The 20,413-nt window shown below is 32.3% G+C and overlaps 2 protein-coding genes across 4 annotated transcripts in view; one reads left to right on the forward strand and one right to left on the reverse strand.

Moving 5' to 3' along the window:
* Positions 1-20,413, reverse strand: part of LOC148600255 (Krueppel-like factor 6) — a 43,852-nt gene that overhangs the window by 21,983 nt on the left and 1,456 nt on the right. The window lies entirely within an intron of this gene.
* LOC148600256 (cytosolic 5'-nucleotidase 3-like) overlaps positions 19,352-20,413 on the forward strand; it is a 33,609-nt gene continuing 32,547 nt past the window's right edge. The window contains exon 1 of one of the 3 annotated variants that reach the window (XM_088558285.1): positions 19,352-19,460. The gene's annotated coding sequence lies outside the window, so the exon portion shown is untranslated. The remainder of the gene's footprint in view (positions 19,461-20,413) is intronic. The other 2 variants (XM_088558278.1, XM_088558279.1) reach the window with 2 other exon arrangements.

Here is a 20,413-nt window from a genome sequence, read left to right on the forward strand (position 1 = left end):
TTTGATGCACTAGATGAGTGACCTAAAAGGTGAAAGTTCATATCTATATACCAAAAAATGACTGGAAAATCAACAGTACATTAGAACTCACCAAAAACACATTAAACATACCATATTGTGATATACCATAACCAACAATATACAGCCTATTACTCCTTCATAATTTAAATAGGAGACAATTTAAAGATTTAATACATCTAAGTGTAACAAGAATTGTTGATGTCTCCAATGCATTTAAATGCTTTACTCATCAAGTAAGTGTGAATATCAATCAGATCATGACAAGAATTTAAATTGTAAAACTTATCACATAAATCTCAAAAAGACTGATTTATTCTTTATAATTTTGCATATTTATGAAAATAAATTGTTGACAACAAACAAAATATTGCAAAAAGAATGTTTCAAATATGATATTACCATATTAAGTGGATTTTCTAGAGACATGAGTGTCAAGTACATTAACTTATCAGTGATACAGATTTAATGGATCTGGCTTCAGAATCAAAATGTTTGAGAAGACTGCTCATTTTCATTTATTCACATAAAATAGTTAGATAACTTCATACAGCAATAAATAGAAAATTATATAACAAAGTTTTGTTATTGACTGAGGAAAAATCTTGGCAATTATGTCAAAATTTGTATCATATGCCGTATGATGCCAAAACTCCTCTGTCACCCTGGAAGCCACCAGCCCAAGGGTGATATAAGTTGAAGGTTGATGTGGTATGTGATTCAGAATTTCACATACAATGAGCATTAAACCATTATTATATCATATATTTGAATTAAAATATAGCTTTTCTGTATGTGCATTATAAGTGTAAGAATAAGCCCAATATCTTTTATCATACTACATACCCTATATCACACCCCTTCACGGAACACACTTGAAGTATAATTAAAATATATGATAAAATGAACATAAGATGTCAAAATCTATATCACATGTGGTTTCAACCCTTGACCTATATCATCCCACCGCCCGGTTAGCCTTGGAATGATATAGAAGTCTTGGGTTGATTCAGCATGTGATACAGATCTTGAAATGTGATATTCAGTATATCTCAACTATACTTCAAGTGAGTTCCCAGTATGGTAAACAATATACATCAATATGGTAAAACAATCACTAACAATACATATACAAAAAAACATAAATTTTTATGTCTACAAGTCACAAGACCAAATCATCAAGATAAAATTAGAATGTCTAAATAACCCAATTAATTATTGCATAATGCCATTTCAATTGCAATCACTAAAAAAATCCACTGCATATTTTGGTAATATTGAAAAATCAGTTACCGGGTATTTGCAAATATCCTAAGCTTTTACAATAGAGATTAAATCTCACAATCATCTTTGGACCAACAGACTGACAGACAAAGAACTTAAACAGTTCTTAGTCTTAACATAGATGAGTGTAAGATGGCATATTTCCAGATAATACAAGTCATACAGGTATAGAGTCTCCATCTGTTAGGATCTTGTTTATGCTATGTATCACTGAGTTGATCTTCTGATGAGCTTTCAGTTGAATTCCTCTTCCTGATCCATGACAAAACTTAATACTTACATATACCTACCTTGCTTACCAACTAAACTTTCTGACTGGAACGTACAGTGTAGAAACAACAAAGGAGAATTCCAGTATATTACCTTCATACCATACTCTATACATGTAGCTAACACTTACCTGAAAAATAAAGTAAACATACATTAGATTGTTGCTGGACATGAAGAGAGTACTTGATGTAGGGTGGTGCACCTAACAGAGGAGAGTAATTACCTGATAACATTTACACCTTATGTCTGGGGTTTGAAGCCATGCTGGAAATCTAGTCATGCATAAGAAACTTGATCTCTTAAGTATTTCGTAAATAATTCTTTGTATCTTATTGATAGACTCATGTAGTTTTCCTTTTTCTCAAGAATAAAACACAATTCTGATATGTCATCTTCAAAATAAACAGGAACAATATAGTCATATACATGTGTATCATTTGAACATTACCACTCAGAATGTATCCTTGGTCAACTCGTCCTTTATCAACAACAAATCATACAAGCAGTTAAAGCTTTACATGTATATATATGTTCATGAACAGCAATAAATTAGAAGGCCAAACATTCATAATGTGAAAAATAAATTTGGCATAATTGCCACACAATAGTCCCATTTTCTCCATAACTTAATAATAGCAAAATATAGCAATTTATCATAAATGTGTAAAAACTTAAAAATGACCAAATAAAACAAATTGCCAAAATATAAGTATTGTCTTTATTAGTCAAGACTGACAGAGGTCATTTCTTTGATTTCTGATGTTCCTCATTATAAATCATCTCTTATGATACAAAGGTCTATCAATTAGCAATCAGCTCCATTCCAGGCATACTAAACATACTTATTGAAAAATCAATGTGATAGGCTCCTAAGGGAGTGATTAAATTGTTAACTGCAATATGGTTTTCTGACCAAGGCCCATTTGATCTAACAAAGGGACTAGAAATCTCAGGAATTATCATAAGTCAGGAGATCAAGAGTAATCAAGGGAACCAAGGTTATATCAAAACAGGACAACATGGCACAAAACAAGAACAACATACCGTTAACCAATATAGGAGAATTCTCTCTAACTGACAAGAACAACACACCTGTCAACCAATACAGGAGAATTCTCTCTAACTGACAAGAACAACATACCCACTAACCAATATAGGAGAATTCTCCCTAACTGACAAGAACAACATACCCGCTAACCAATATAGGAGAATTCTCCCTAACTGACAAGAACAACATACCCGTTAACCAATATAGGAGAATTCTCCCTAACTGACAAGGTATCATGTTGGAGATTTTTATGCAAAAGTAAATTTTTGATGTAAAAATTCAATTATTCAGTATTTTTCACAGAAGTAATCTTAACCAGAAGTCTCCCACAAATCTTACAAATTTAAGCGGAAGATTTCTAAATTTTCATAGATTTTGTGGGAGTCTCCCCTCCCCTAATGTGGGAGGATAAACAGGTATGGAATGCTGATTTCAGTTAGTAACAAATAGCCTTTGGTGTCATTTAAAGAACTGCCACTTTCATATTGTTAAGAATGTGGTTTGTAACTTATTGCACAAACAATGATATTCTTTAAAAAGGAGTGAGTGTATTTCAGTTTTTACAAATTAACAGAGTATGGAATATGACCTTGAGATGCAGGTCAAGTTCAAATAAACAACCACAGGGTGAAGGTTGGAACTATCATTTAACTTGAATGTTCATTTAATCCTCAGAATGAACATTTCCACATGACATTTGCCAATCATTTTGGAGTGCAAGTTTTACACTTGGCACAATACAACTGAGTGACTTCAGAACAAATAACAATAAAGTTCTTTAAGATCATTTTACAGAGGGACAAATAAAATCAATTATTAAATTCAACCTAGGTTGAGGTGGCCTTTTCCTTGGTATGGTCAAGATGTCATTTGGCATTTCAGTAAACTAATTGCAGCCTACTTTAGTCCAGTGAATCAGTCTTGAATAATCTAGAGCTAACATATGCTTCAATTCTCACAACTTAAGTATATAAATCAGTCCTGATCTAAGTTCCAAGAAAAACATACTACATCATTTCTAAGAACCTTTTTTTACTTTAACTGTATGTCTTATGCATGTTCAGCCATGCAATGCCTTTATCTGGCTGCAAGTTATGATGTCAAAGACTTATTGTCAATTGTTAATGGTTGACATTTATCATAATGAACTGACAAAAGATTATGAATTTTACAAAGAACACCCAAGAGCCAGTGAAATTTTCATTATTCCAATTCAATAACCAAATTTTCTTTAGATAAATTCCTTCAAAGGCTTGAATGAATAGGTTTTAAAGCTCCTCAAACACAAAAATGTGAAAAATGCAATTTAAAAATCCACCTACAAAAAGATTATATTTATTATGGATCTCTTTAGGAGGACAGGTAGATTGTCACTAAGGCCAAACAAAAAATTTGTCTATTTCCTGTTATCCGATTTAATTTATTTTTTCTTGCAGGAAACTAGACTTATTTATTTAAGCCTAACTAACAGAACAGTCTAATTAATCCCTCAAGGTTGTATTTTGTGACTTGTAAATTATTTTTGTCCCTACAATTAGTCTAGCATCTATAAAATTTATACTCATATTTCTGAGCTAAGTGAACAACTGACAATTTTATATCATATGAGATATAATTTTCTTATTGGTGCAGATATTCCATGTCATCAACTTCAGGTAACAAAGAAATTCAGGAAAAAAAAGATAAATTAGCACAATATCATTAGGTTTTTATTCATAAAAACTCATTAGTGATATATATGTTATTGAAATTACCAATAAAAAAAGCATGGACGGAAAAAATGAAAGTGTTATTGTGGTAAACAAGATTTTATTCAGGTTACAATGCTAAGAACATTAACTATTGACTTAATATATGTACTTCAGTGATATTACTTTCCCTGGATGAGACCAGTAAAAATGTACATGTATTTGAGTTAAATTACCCTCCCTAGATAAAACCAGTACAAACGCACATGTACTTGAGTTAAATTACCCTCCCTGGATAAAACCAGTACAAACGTACATGTACTTTAGTGATACTACCCTCCCTGTGTAAAACTAGTAAAAACCTATATGTATTTTGGTGCAATTACCCTCCCTGAATAAAACCAGTACAAACATACATGTACTTGAGTTAAATTACCCTCCCTGGATAAAACCAGTTCATACGTACATGTACTTTAGTGACACTACCCTCCCTATGTGAAACCAGTACAAATGTATTAACTTTGTTAAAATAATAAGCTAAATTACTACTGATACAATGCTGTAGCCAGTAATCTTTTGAAGATTACAATGTATAGAACACTATTTTAGATTTTCAATGCAGAGGAGAAAAGCCTTTGTTCAGAGCTCTGAACTTTTATGACATCACATACATGTATACTGGCTAAGTCTGACATTTCATTATTCCCTTGTAATGGCAGTGTTTCATCACAAAATGTCGCATGCAGTGAAGTACCACAACAATAGAAAGACTTCCTACAAATAACATACCTCTAAGCTTACTGTGATCTATAGAGGTCGTGAACCCTGAATGGTAATAATTAGGACCTGTATCTAACTTAAAGACATGCAATTTAAGGCTTAGAGACAAATTTCAAGTAGATAGATGGATAATAATTAAAATCTAGAGCTATCACAAACAGCACATGTAGCAAAATAATGGTTTTTACTACTCTTAAAGCATCTGTTTGGGGTCACTCATGGAGCAAACTCATCCAATTTGAATTGAATTCAATATCTTTCAGAGAGATAACATTTTAACATGCAAGAATGAAGATGTTTAATACAAAGTTGTGATGATATCCAACCCGAAGTCCTCATTGGTAAAATATCATATGTATGTCTTAATTGTTAAAATACATTTACTACAACCCAGGTAGGTTCTTAGCAATTATCTGTGTATCTAGCAGCAGGGAAGGTGGCCATGACCTTGTCAATTCATGTCTACATACAAAGGTCATTAGAGGCAAATTTATCCAGACAGTGTTGTTCACAACTTATAACATTGTGTCTTCAATGAAAATGACCTGAGATTTCAATCAGAAAAATTCAACCTAGTTTCAAACATCATTGAAAAAACATCCTTTTAATTGTTTTGTGTGCACTATTCAAGGCCATCTTTCTCTATACCAGTAAACCTATATTGTACTCTATTGTTTTTGAGGAATGTTGACTTCAAATATTATTTAATAATCCATTGACTGTTAAACTCCATCATCATTAATTCAAAAGAAATATTGAACCTCATCGAAAATGCAAAACTCAAGTGTAGATATTGTTCTTTTCACAGTAAAGTCTTACAATATTCCAATACATCAAAAATGTTATTATCTGTCACACTTAATGTTCACAAAATTCTTCTAAAAAAAAATGTTCATATGCAAAAAAAAAAACCACACTTTTCATTAATTTTGCATATAGTGCACGAAATATTCTACTAAATGTTTACTCATCCTTATCCCTTTCATACATGTAATTACCTAGTAAAAAGACGTCAAGAATAGCATAACAGCATCTTTAACATATACATGTCATATCTAATTCCTAAACAAACCTTCAGATATAAAGAATTTATTTTTGTATTTAAATATAGCATACTAGTTTTCATGACTCTATTTTGATGGTCAATTTCCCTAAGAATATATAAACAGTCCATTCATAATTTAATTCATTGCTCTAACCCTATTTCCCCATATATATCCCCCAAAATATGTAAGTACTGTCTTGCACCATCTGGATGAAGAATGCGTCTTAGATCTACCCATCTTCCATTTAGCTGTCAGATCTGATTCTCTATAAAACCTCTATAGTACAAACTGACAGTCAGATCACCAAGATCTCTCACCATGCCTGTTACTTATCACTAGTAACTACAGCTAATTATTCTCCTCTGGCTGCACTTATACACACAGTGACATCATTAATATCCAGTACAGCAGAGTTTTTTATCATAGCCCATTGTTTTAGCACTAGGATACCATAGAAATGAAAGCACATTTTAAATGCACACATGGTCTGACCTTGTCAAAATGACTTGTTGCCAAGACATTTATGCATGACATTTTAAGTTAACATATATTGGATCAGTTATTACAGTCTTATATGTGTTATATACATTTGTACTAGCTTGGATTAGTTACACAGAATTACACTGACAGTAAAATTTTGGGATACATACATGTATCATGACTGTTTCATTCATTGATTGAGGTTTTAATTTTATTGCAGATATGAGAACAACTGACATATCAAAAAGTCTATATTAGGATGTTGAGCCAGATATTTTATATGTGGTATCTCACAAAAGCAACAGTCCACATCTATAGCCATGCACCCCACTCAGACTTCTTTCTCTAACTTACTTCTAACTCCAGTCATCATTATATCTCCTATATACCACATCACAGCTTGGCAGAGAAGCAGTGTTCTGTGAACTCCTATTTGTAAACTTGTTGATAACATATCAATCCAGGGAAGACAGACTTTGATGTGGACCTTTGGTCAAGCTCTACTGATCCAAAATGCAGTGGTATTCAAAATATAAACTGTGCCAAGGTAAAGAGAGAGGATAAAACACATTCTGAATTATATCAATCAAAGTTTTTTTAAAAGTAGCCAACTGAACCTTCTCAAGTTGTGAGGTCAGTTTAATGTCAATCTGACTTCAATAAGATAAGGGCAGGACTAATGAGGAAACAATCTGTTATAGCAGCAGGACCAAATCATTGATGAATGAATTATCACTGCTGGGTATTAATCTGAAATACATTACATTTTTAAATACAGCCTTATCATTACCCAAGTGGTTAGGTGGCTCTCCTGATACCAAACAGTGTTTAATGCTCAGATTTAACTTCATAAGAAATGTATTGTGGTAAATCTATGGATCTGCTGGTGGATAAATATCCACTATATACAAAACACATTGAAGATCTTTTTTTAAATCAAAAGTATCTAAACCTAATGCTACAATGAAGAATCAACTTGCCGACAGATTCTATTGATTTGACATTTAAATCCATCTGTATTGAATACCATACTTCCAGAGATGAACTTTCTCCTGATTAACAACAGGGTACACCTGTTAAAGTTACAGGAATGTAAAACCGAGCCAGTAAGGCTGAAATGTTTATGGCTGTAGTATCATTGATAAATTATTTACCAATCTATCACACATTCATAATCTGAATAAAAAATGTCAACTCTTCATTCAGGCCCTTGGGAGTACTTGATAAAATCAGCATAAAATGGAAATTATCACCACAAAATGCTCATTTCAATGCTATATACATTATTAATTCTTGTGCTAGAACAGACTGACATATCATGCAGGACTTTCTAGGAGGAGAAAGTTATTGATTCACAGGAATATACATTTGTACTTCAACTTGTACATAATACTTGTATGTCAGACTTTTCATTACCATATTGAATGTTTGTACAAATAGCTGAAAATTGTATATACTGGTTCACACTATCATACCTTAGGAAAACAGGAAGGCAATACTCTAAACTGTTCATGTATGACACATTAAAGTACAATTTAAAAACTCCATCTATAGAAACAATCTTTGATCTAGATATTCACTACACTGTGTGTTGCATTGCCATCTACTTATATACATGTACATGCAGTTAACGTCTTTCTAAATTCATACCATTTTGCTCCATCCCCAGTTCTAGCCTATCCGCTATGTCTGTATCTACCCTTATCTCCCTACTTCATTCCCTCTTTAGGATCCCCACTCCTCCCAACTTCCATACATTTAGCTGCTCTCTCTTTCCACAGTCCTCTCCGCCAACCTCCATACCTGGATCCCTCATTACACTTTACATCCCTCCTGACTCTCTTAACTGCTAACTGCCCACCCGTCTTAACCTTTGTATCCTGCTCCCTCTTTATGCGGCCTACACCTCCTAACCTCCATACCCTGTTACCTCTTTACACTGCCCACCCTTCCTAACCTCCAAATCCAGTTTCCTCTAAATTGACCAACCTTCCAAACCTCCATACCCTGTTCCCTCTTTACACTGCCCACTCCTCCTAACCCTTGTATCCTCCTCCTTCCTTACACTGTGCACCCCTTCAGAAATATAATGACGATCTTCAAACAGACAGTTTCAAGGCTACTCTACATCTGTTGATGATACAGGAAGGAAGGAATGCTTGTGTGCATAGCTGTTTTAAGATCAGTAAGGAATGTGTTTGAAGATGAATCAAATTAAAGTGAACTTGTGGTTAAATGTTTACAAGCTGTGTATCAATATTGCATTGATTTATGAGAAATTTTCAGCATCCACAACAAATGTACTACCTGTATTATAAAATTACATGACTTTAGCTTTCATATTGTGTATTATTGAGATTTATCTGTTGAAAGGTTTCTTTTTATGTTTCCTGTCTTATCTCCACTTGAGATGAAAGATAAAATTTTTGATCTCCTTTTTATTTCTGATTATTTTATCAACAGAACACAAGAATATGCCACCTACACACTCCACTGCTCCCTTAACTTACAATGTAGAAATATAAAGGACATTCTTCAAACATCCAAAAATAACCACTAAGTAAGTAATTGCCTCTACATAAGGAGAGGGTATAAAATGCATTTCCATTTCAAAAATAAACCCCAAAAATGTTGTCTACATTGTATATATAACCTGGCCTAACATTTGGACATCTACACTGAAATCAGTCCGAGTAGACAAGATAAACTGTATATACCCCATTCATCTGAACTGTGATTAACATTTTAAATGGAATGCTGCCCAGACCAATATTTACATTCACACTGGATCAATACATCAAGTTTATTTTACTGAGTAAACAGTATCTTTTTATGAACTACATAATATCATAAATGACATGATTTTGATAAGAGAACTATTCACTGCATTGTGTATTGGGAATGGACTGTGTTAAGAGGGGGAACCAATATGTACTTATATTATTAGTCTTTGTGCACATGGAATGCATAATTTGAGTGGGTAGAAGAAAAACATACATTTAAGTCACGAAATTAAAATAATTGAATTGGCATGTTTTTGCCAGAATGAAATAATTTGGGTGCATTGAAATAAATTTTAATACAACAAGGTATATATTGTATTGGGATAGAAAAAAAAACAGAAAGACGCGATTATAATTTATAAGAAAATAACTTCTTTGAACAAGCATAATACTGCAATAGCAAAATCATTATTTGCTTTTTTCAATGTTTTATTTGTTGTAACAAATTTTAATGTTTTTTAATCCAGTCTCAGCCTTCAAGGAAATCTTCTCAAATGCAAGTTTATAAAGGAAAAACAGACTAAGTGGCAGGAATCTAAAAATAAACAGACTTAGTGGCAGAAATCTAAAAACAGACTTAGGGGCCAGAAATCATTTTAAAGTTGTGATTGTATACATTGTCAAAGCTAACTTGAACAGGGTCAAAGCATCTGAACATACTGGAATTCAATTTATGACCTACATGTGCATATAGGTCAATAACAAAAGTAATGACTTTATTGTGTAACAAACAGAGCAGTGAATGCCACCAGTCAGGTATATTTATGTACATGGAGTTGTAAGATATATATGTATGCATTTACATGAACATGTTAATTATTTCCAGATAGTTCCACGTGACTTTGTGAGTTCTGAACTAGATCAACTTTGGAAGAAGAAAAGCAGTTTACCAATCTGGATTCTTTTATAAGAAGAAATGTAAGAAACAAGACAAAAAAACACAGAACACTGTTAATTCACTTTGAGTTGCTGAACCTGACCACCTGTGCAATAATAGAAGAAAATTAAATATGACCTCAAATAACTATGAACATTTTTCAGTACTCGATGACACACCAAATCTTATAAATATGTGAATGAACAGTGATTTCAAGATTTCAAGTACTTTAATTTTTTGCAATTACTTTAAACTTGAAATTTTGTTATCAGACAAAGTTATAGGCAAAACAACATTAATGGACAAGGAATGTCTGAGGACTGAAAACCATTGAATAAAACAACCTTTAATTCTCCAATCAATTTTTTTAAACTTTTACATCTTGTTTGCATGTCTGTCATAATAAAGTGTTTTGAGACTCAATAAATATCTGTCAAAATAACAGCTTCAAACAATACCATTCAATTCAAGTGGTGAACAAACCCATGAAAACAAATTCACAATATTTGTACAGTCCATACTTAATACATGTATGGTGCTAACAATGTAATTTGACTTGCAGCCAATTCTTAAATTATCTCATGGGTTTCACAGACATGTTCAAACTTAATAGTAAATCTTTTTACTCCATAATAGGATTGGTATTTTGTATTCAACAGGAGAATTATAAACAGATTTATAGCCCTTAAACTTGAAATTTTGGCTACTTAACCACTGAATTACCATACCAGACCAAGTACCTCTGGGTGGGTCCATACTAGTACATGTATGTATCTTAACGTCCTTCACCTTCTTATCAAGGACATTTCAGTTCTATCATTAATATTAGATAATATTGGCTGTTTTTTGGACCATTTCTGGGAAAACATCATTCTGTACATGTGTACATGGTTAAATGTTTTACAATGCTTTAGTTAAAAATTATTTCCCTTATTTGCTGTTATACATACATGTACATGTGACACAGACAAAACTGAGCATCCTTCAGACTGAGGAACTGTTCATATTAATTGGTTTACGTAGGGCAAAATGACTTGTAACTGGTATAACAAACTGGTCTACATTTGTATGGTTAATTCTGGGTTCAGTTTAGACAGGTTTATTAATACAGGTACATGTAGTGGTTGCTGCTTACTTCTGTGTATCTGTTTTAACTATATATCTAGGGCATATTGATGAACAAAGGACATTATTATCTACTGAGGTATGGGTGATTAGTCTTATATTTTTAAGTGCCTTAAAGTAAGTAGGGTACTATAAGTTGTTTAAAAAACATTTTTCAACCCTTCAATGCATTTCAGATATAAAGTGTTGAAGAAAAGGAAGTAAAGCATTGCATTTATAATAGGATTTATGACCAACTTGTAATCAAAGAATTCAAATCTTAATTAAGTTAAGTAGGGGGAAGGTCAGATAGCGAGATATAGATACATGTACAATGTATAGCCACATAACAAAGAAAATTTATAAGTTATATTACTACAAGTACATATAGTGAACAATTTTCACTTGTATCAATTAGTGGATTGATGTTTCAACTCTACTGGTAAATTATTGGATTCATCAAGTTCATAAGAAATTTAAAAAAAGAACTTGGCATTTGTTTTTGTAAAACTTCAATATTTATAAAATGAAAAGGAAAGTTACATGTTCATGTAGCCACATTTAAGTATTGACAGTTTTAGCAGTTCTTAGATATCCATATCATTTCTAGTCACATTGTATCTACACAGTGTATATATGCAAACAATTGATTTTTAAAATTTCTTTCTAATTAATTTACACTTCAATCCTTTGATCTTAAGAAATTTTCAAACAAGTAGGTCTGAAGTGAACCAAAAAACGGGGTAATTAACTATACATAAGTTTAGCTTGAATGACTGATGAACAGATAGGGGACATAATGCACTTTGTTCCTGTGTTTGGTGATGACAAGAAATTGTTTGTAAATAACTATGGTCCACAGAACTTTAAAAATGGTGAGAGAAAACTGATATCCTGTGGAAAAGATCTTATCAGTGATAGCAATGGACTTATGACATACGAAACCATACAAGATATGTATGACTGAACCTGATTCAAAGACTCATGCCAGTCATTCTGTTCTCTTTTCTTTCTATATTTCTGGGACACAGTTTTTAATCCAAGTTGGAAATTATACATAAGCATGATATACACATCATAGCAGAAAACTACTATCTGATATGTAAAATAAAACATGCATATATTTATATTGAAGGTGTTTAAATTTTTGTGCAAGAAGATAAAGAGAACCATTATGAATCAGCAGTGTATGGACAGAGCTCATGAATGGTAGAAGGGCAGTTTTAACATTCTGTAGGTCTGAAGACAATTAACTGTCCAGTTAAATCTGGTTCAGTCTGGTAAAAGTTTTGTAATGTTGGAGTAGCATGTAGGAATATTACATACAAAATCATCTACAGTAAAACATTCACTGAAAACCTCTAAATAATCCTTGTTAATTTCTCAGTAATCAATGCATCATATGCATACAAATGTATCTACTGATATTTTGTTAGGTCTATTGATCTTATGTCCAAAAATCTTCCCACTAGATCCAAAGGGTTGATAAATTATCATATCATCCCCTAAGTGAACTGATATCAGAAGACTTGACTAATAAATCTATGAGAGAGTAATCAAGGGAACCAAGGTTATAGTGGTAATCAAAAGAATGTAATCCAGGGACAAAAACCAGACATGGAAAACAGACATACACAACAAAGAACATAAAGTAACTAAAATCATACATACAAAGTAACAAAAGCAAATGAGCAAATGGGACTCCACTAAAAACTGGGAGCATGGACCAGGTGTACTGGTAAGTAACACATTAGTGGTAAGTACTTCAGAAGAAAATAGTTTTTATATGTATATAATGTACATTCTGACTGAATATCTCAACATTAATGTCAAATTACAATATTATGGGGCACAATTTATGAGTTTGGGGGACTACTTTGTTACATGTGTATGTACATGTATGCCCCAAAATGATTTATTAGTAGGTTCACTGTAGATTAATACATACATGTACATGTTAGTTTTCAGTAAATAGAGACGCTGATAAAGATTTGGGATTGTACAGTCATAGGAGACGAAAAATAAAATTCTAATTTTCCCCTCAATGAAATAATTGCTGGATTCACAAACATTAGAATCCCTTGTCAGGTCTGATTCACAACATTAAGAATCCCTTGTCAGGTCTGATTCACAACATTAAGAATCCCTTGCCAGGGTTGATACAGTAGATTAAGTCTTTAAAAAAGTTGAAAACCATGAAATAATCCCCAAAGAGATGGACTTAAGAGAAATATTATTACACTAATACTTAACTGGGCGGAGAAATGAAAAGAAGAACAAAGCATGTACATGTTGTACATACATGTAGTACTCAGGTAAAAAATTAACCATATGTCTTATCTCTAATAAAAATAAAACCAGCAAATCTATTTGTTTTGATCATATCAACCTCTCCTCAATGAACATGTACCTCAACCATCTTACAACTTATCAAACAATTAGTCAGGACAAATTATATCTTGTATTATATTTGTAAACAATTCATTCAACCCTGCAGGGCTAAATACAGGTGATAAAACAACAACATGTATACATGCATGTAATAAAATAACTTGTTAAATCACATAGCCTCCAGACCTTTTACTATATGTAGTCTACACTTTCAGTTCTCTTTAAATCTTTAAAATGTTAAAATGTCAAAGGCCCTGTGCAGGTCCGGGTGTCAAAAGAGTAGGCCTGCAGCAGCGCTAAGCTTGTCGTAAAAGGCGACTAAATAGTGCTCAGAAACCTAGCTGGGGGCTAGGCGCTCTGCCCACAGAGCAACTGGGATGTGTGCCCCAGGTGGTAGAATGGGGTACCCCTGGCGTGTTACATGCTGGGGTTGTCAGGCTATAACACGGAAAACCTGACCACAAACCATAGTAGTGCACCATGTTGGGAAAGATGCCACGTTCCTCGCATGTTAAAGAACACTGCTGTGGTATTCGATAGGATTAGGAACCTTTGCGCTCCGCCACAGGAGGCTAAATTGCCCGACCTTACCCATCCCTCCCTTTTTCTAATGGCAATCAAAATTTATCGACCCCATTATCCTTGTGTCCCATCCCTTTTTTCAATACATCATTATTTCATGTTCATTTTATCTCCCTTTCATGTTCATCGCCTGAATATAGCTGAAATACTGCTGCTCGGGTGTTAAACAATCAATCAATCAATTAAAATGTTAAAGTATTCCTGCACCTTGTTTAGAGAGTACAAGTGCACTCTCTACCCTGTAACCATAAAACCCACAAGTTCCAGATGTAGGACTCCATCTGAATTGGTGACAGTCTTTCCTAAGGTTTATTTTTTTTTTTCAGGAATTGGGTGCTGTAATGACATACTATTTTCAGAACCAAACCAAGTTTTACCCTCCATTTTGACCTGAATCAAGAATAACTAATATTGGAAATTATCCAGACTTTCAGATTTTTTTTATCGGTCCTGTCACATTTTTACCCGTTATATCCGACAGTCAGATGAACCATCGGAAAGACTGCTCTATGTATCTTTTCACACCCTTTCTTAAAGTAATTAATGAATATTCCTAATACATGCAAGTACAAATTTAAAGATGGTGTACATTTCAGTACCAGTTTTATATCAAATGACAGCCATTTGATTTTGGTAAGGTTGGGTGGGGGGGCTCCTAGATTTTCCAATATTTTGTCTTGGGAGCTTTGGTCTGAAAATAAATGTATATCTTCTGAATTCTAACACCTCCTATAAAAAACATGAAGTTGCAGGTGTTGTTACATGTGTGCTAGCCATGCCCCACTCATAGAGTAAGTTGATATCCACAGCATCTAAATAAAGCCACACAACAAATTTGAATCAATCCATCCATACAGAGCCAAGAAATTTGTGTGATAACAGACAGACAAGGTGATTCCAATAAACCACACACTCATTGAATGGGGTATTAAAATTGACCAGTGTGACATGCTTTGACCCTAACAAAAGGTCATCCCTTCTAAATCAAAATCCAATAATAAAGTTACATACATGTATATGTACATTTGTGTACATGTAAATGTTGAATATTATACTAATTTTCCCCAGATAGCTGATTTTCTCAACATTAAAACACACAAAATACAATAATATTGCTTTCTAATTAAAGAGGGGTTGAGAACCTTCATGGTATACAAATGTATGTGTATTACATATAAATAAACAACTAAAATAAACAATCCAAGTCACAATATTTGTTTCCTATCTTAAATAAACATTCTGTATAAACATCAATTTAAATATATATACGAAATACTATCACATGTGTATCCATTTACTTAATTCTTCAAAAAAAACATATTTTTTAACTTGTACTCATCTTTTTTAATGTGATATACATGTATGATCTTTTTTTCACTTGAATTCAAGTTCATTTTTTTGGTATGTGCATGCTATTAATTTTTTTATTAACTTGAAACACTCTGAACCTACTCTTCAAATTTTTGTCGGTTCAGCAAATATAAAAATGTTTAAAAACCTCAAGTATGCATATAAATATGACCTAGATTTGAGAATAGATTGATCAGTCTTAAACTCTCCAGATGGCTAATCTATAGATGCAATACCAGAGTCCATTCTGTTTCTAAAATCAAACAAAAGTTGCTTTTTACTTTCCCTATTTACTTTAAAGAACATATCATATCATACTTTATCTAATTAAAATCCATTTGCAGTATTGACTGTTCTTGTGTTTAATGCAGAAATCATGTTAAATATGAAATTATTTCACAGATGCAGTTTATCACTGGAAAATATTTGAATGGGAAAAATGTATGGGAAAATTCTTCAAGGTAAATATTCAGACTTATTCAGGTAAAGAAATTGTGATCAGTCAAGCAGTTAGTCCATAGTAAAGGAGAAATACACTACTAGGTTTCAGATTTTCTCATTAGTGTCTTTCAGAAATTTGAGAAGCCCAAAATGTCAACAACTATTATTTGAAAAGAATTATGAATGTCATGAGATAACCAATCTGATAAAGTGATTGGACAATCAACTCAAATCAGTCAATATTATTTTTTAACCTGAATGGAAACATGATATCAAGAGGGACACCAAGAATCAACCTAAAACTTAATTCTAAGAACACAAGAGACACAAAGATATCTCAATGTGCCCAGAGGTATACACTGTATATGCCTGACACCCAGCCGTCAGAACTTTGGCTGTACTCAGTCCAATAACCTGATATCCTTTAATTAAAACAATATGGAAAACTTTACAAAAAAAATCTATAATTTTACATTTGTGGCTCAAGTATGTACAATTAACAACATGATGTCAATTATTAACTTTAAATATACTGTTAAACATGGTTTTCGAGGCCTTTACCGTTATATTTTTCTTCCTCTCAAAAAATACTTGCTACACAGTAGAATCAACTTCTCAAGAAGTTGAAATATGCATACATGTATGTGTTTTAATAAATTATTTAATACAATCATATTGAATGACTGTCAAAAGTACAGGTTCATTGCACATCATCTGATAAACTTGAACTTAAATAAAATTTTAAATTCCATATAAACAAATACATAAAATATAATTTACATTAATTAAACTAGGTCACTAAAGTTTAAACTACATGAGACGAGTATGGGCATGTGAGAATGTGAGAAAGTGAAATGATATTCACCCTGCGAAGAAATAGTTCCATTTTTTTAAGTTGTTACCAATAATTATAATAATTTGGGAACAATATCAATCCCAAGTCTCCTTAAGAGAAAATTGCATTCATTGTGCCTTAATATACATGAAAATAAATTTCAACATTTTTATCCTTAAAATTTCTTTAAATTCTTCAAATTAAATGTGTTCAGAACTTTGCTATGCAATACCAGCTGTACTTACAGATTTCTATATGAATGAGGGCTATCTATATTCATATGTACTATTACATATATATTACACATAGGCTGTGAACTGGTCTTTTCAGGGGATGTAACTGATTTATCCGTGTTTAATTCTTTTCCGTGTTATTTCAATTTTGTGGGGAAACTCACTTGATTTTAATTGTGCGATTTCTACAGGACTCGGCGGACACACATCTTAGCGGGACCTTAAAATAGACGAGGTTCAACCTATACACATTTTATTTCCACATAATCAAGTGTTGAAAGTAATGTGTGCATGGCTTATAAAGGAACCTCATCAGGCTTTACATTTTTAATTCAATTAGCTCAAAACTACAATGTTTCCGTATGAAAAATTTCCGTCAAAGAAGTACCCAAACTCGGGCCCAGGATAAGTAATCTTTTAATTGACTTGGGCGACTAATTAGACAAAGAACTTTTACCTGCCAAAGAATACTACTCGACTAATATGCAATATATAAATTAACACAATTAACTTATTTACACTTTTAAATCCATGAAAATAATTTCTCTAAAATCACAATTTTAAATGAAATTTTAAACAGTTATTTCAATAATGAAAATGCGAATGTCAAAAATAAAGACAAAACTTCCACTGAAAATGAATTTTACACAATTTTTCCCACTTTTACAGCATTATAGACACACAAAGAGGCTTCAAAAAGAAACAATCCATTTTTGTTGTATAATAGTGAGAAAATAATCAAAACAATTACTTGCATATATTAAATAAAGGAGAGAAAGTTCTGTACAACAATTCCATCTTCAATGAATAATACTCTTTCTGTTTTTCTAAAATTCCAACCAAGATGCATTTGGCTTAGACATCATTTACATATATGGCAATGTGAACAAATGTTTAAATGTATGCTGTTCTTGTACATGTATGAACTGAATTTGTGTACCTGAGTACACAGAAAATATATAATTCTACAAACTCTGTGTATCAGTAGGTTCAACGAGAACCTTAGTATGGTGTAAATTGATTATAAATTGTGTAGATAAGTATGATTCACTGAGTAACAGCTGAAATGTACACTGTCAATGTATTAATTCTGACATTGTATTTATTTGTACTATTGTGGATTAATTGCTTAGTTTGCAAAAATATCTTTAAAATTTCAGTTTGAAACTTGATGTGGTTTTAAAGTATTTTCTTTCCAGTGTCTGTTAAATGTCACTATACATGTACAACATTTGTATGTAAATTATTCATGTACATGGAATTGTACATGTCTCATAAATAAATTCAAGGAAAACACCTACATGTAAGGTATGTAATATTAATGTACATGTATGATATGTTTTTACACATAACACATGTCAAGCAAAAATAAAATGAACATTTTTAAAATTTTACAAGGCAAGTTAACATTTAATGTCAGGTCCAGAAATTTGTGAAAAAGGGGTAGAGGACCCCAAAAATCTGCCAATGTAATGTGCAAGTACTCATCAATTGAAAATATGTTATTATGATCTTACAAAGTACATGTACAGCTCATAGGTAGGACCTTATTTTTCAGGTCAAGAATTTAACCTAAATATTTACACACACAAATTCATACTAAGTCATAAACACATTGTATGTGTCAAATTTCTCATTTTTAAGATCAATGTAATTATTCAACATAACCTAGGTTATATCATATGTATTGTGTCAAAAATGCTACAAATTTCCCTTGTCCTTATTTGCCACTTAGGATCCATTAATAAATATCAAAAATGGTCCCTGCTCAATTCTTCAACGTAATCTCCTACAACAGTAATTTACTTGACAATTTACCCCAAATGTAGGTCATAACTTTACTATCAAGGAATGTATAGTAATTCATAGCATACCAATCTTCCTCTGCTGTAATGTTATCTTGAGGTCCCAGGGGGTAGTGTGGGGGAAAATTTGCATTGATTTTGAATGAGTAGACTTATTGCTTAATATATGTAGTCTAGGCATAACCTGGAAGGCACTAAGAGGAGAATTGAGGTCTTCGATTGTAATATAAGTTGAGTTAACAGGTCCATATTCAATACAGGTTGATTTCCAGGGTAATGGTAAGGTGATCCCACCTTTGATGTTTGATAATGGTCTTCTAGAGTAACTGGTATGTCTGGGTCAGGAGACAGTATAATGTTATCAACCCAGAAATTGATGTAGTATTTTGTGATTGTATAACTCAGAAAGTTTTTGCAATTCCTATCTATCTCATTCTGCATTTAGGTAAGTAGACTTGGGGTTAACACACAGTTTGTATACATGTACAGTGTACAATACATTTTGCAGTATGAATACATACATTTTTGTACATTTAATCATGTACATGTACATGTATGTTAAATTGCAGTTTGTATACTTACAAAACTATGCAAGTAGCAGTGTATACAAAACATGCACATCAACATTTTAGAACAAGACATGCATACTTGATGTACAGCATGAATGTGTATGACAAATGTATCTCTTCTTTTGAGGCTTCATCATGAAGATGTTCAATTTAAAAAAATTTTTTAACCAATACACATATTCATGTCCTTTTCATTTCAGTAATCCATCCTACATGTAATGCAGTAATTGTGATTACAGAAATCTTGGTATTGTAAATATCCCTACATGTACACATCAGGTTCTTGTATAGTAGAAAATGTACATGTACATTTCACTTACAACATCAAAGGTGTGATTCACAAAACTAACTCCTTTGCATTCTTGCCAAAGTGATTACTAACAAAATAAAGTAAAAAAAATAACTGTGTTACTAGGTGTGGGGAGAAAAACATACTGATCTAACTGTGGTTGTCATAGAAATGGATCATAACAGACAAAACACTCACAACATCATTTGGGCAGAATTTAAAGGCATCTAAATAATACAAAAATATGATTGTCTGGCAGTTGATCAGGTTAAACGTTTCATTCTTACATTTGATCAATAAAATTTCTGAACTTTTTCCTCCAGAGTTTACTACTGCAATGTAAGTCAATGACTGCTTCCTGCTCATATGCATGTACAATACATGTTATGTTGATGTGTACAGTGTAAAAGTTTGTAAAAGGAAGAAATCAAATAACCACATCAATTAAAATGATTCATTCTATTTAGTAAATGTGTACACACCAGAACATGTATAAAGTTCTCAAGAAATGAAAGGACTCAAATATACAAATATAGTTCT

This window comes from Perna viridis, chromosome 13, assembly GCF_037379345.1.
Source record: "Perna viridis isolate PV_CMFRI_1.1 ecotype Kerala chromosome 13, ASM3737934v1, whole genome shotgun sequence".
Taxonomy (NCBI): domain Eukaryota; kingdom Metazoa; phylum Mollusca; class Bivalvia; order Mytilida; family Mytilidae; genus Perna; species Perna viridis.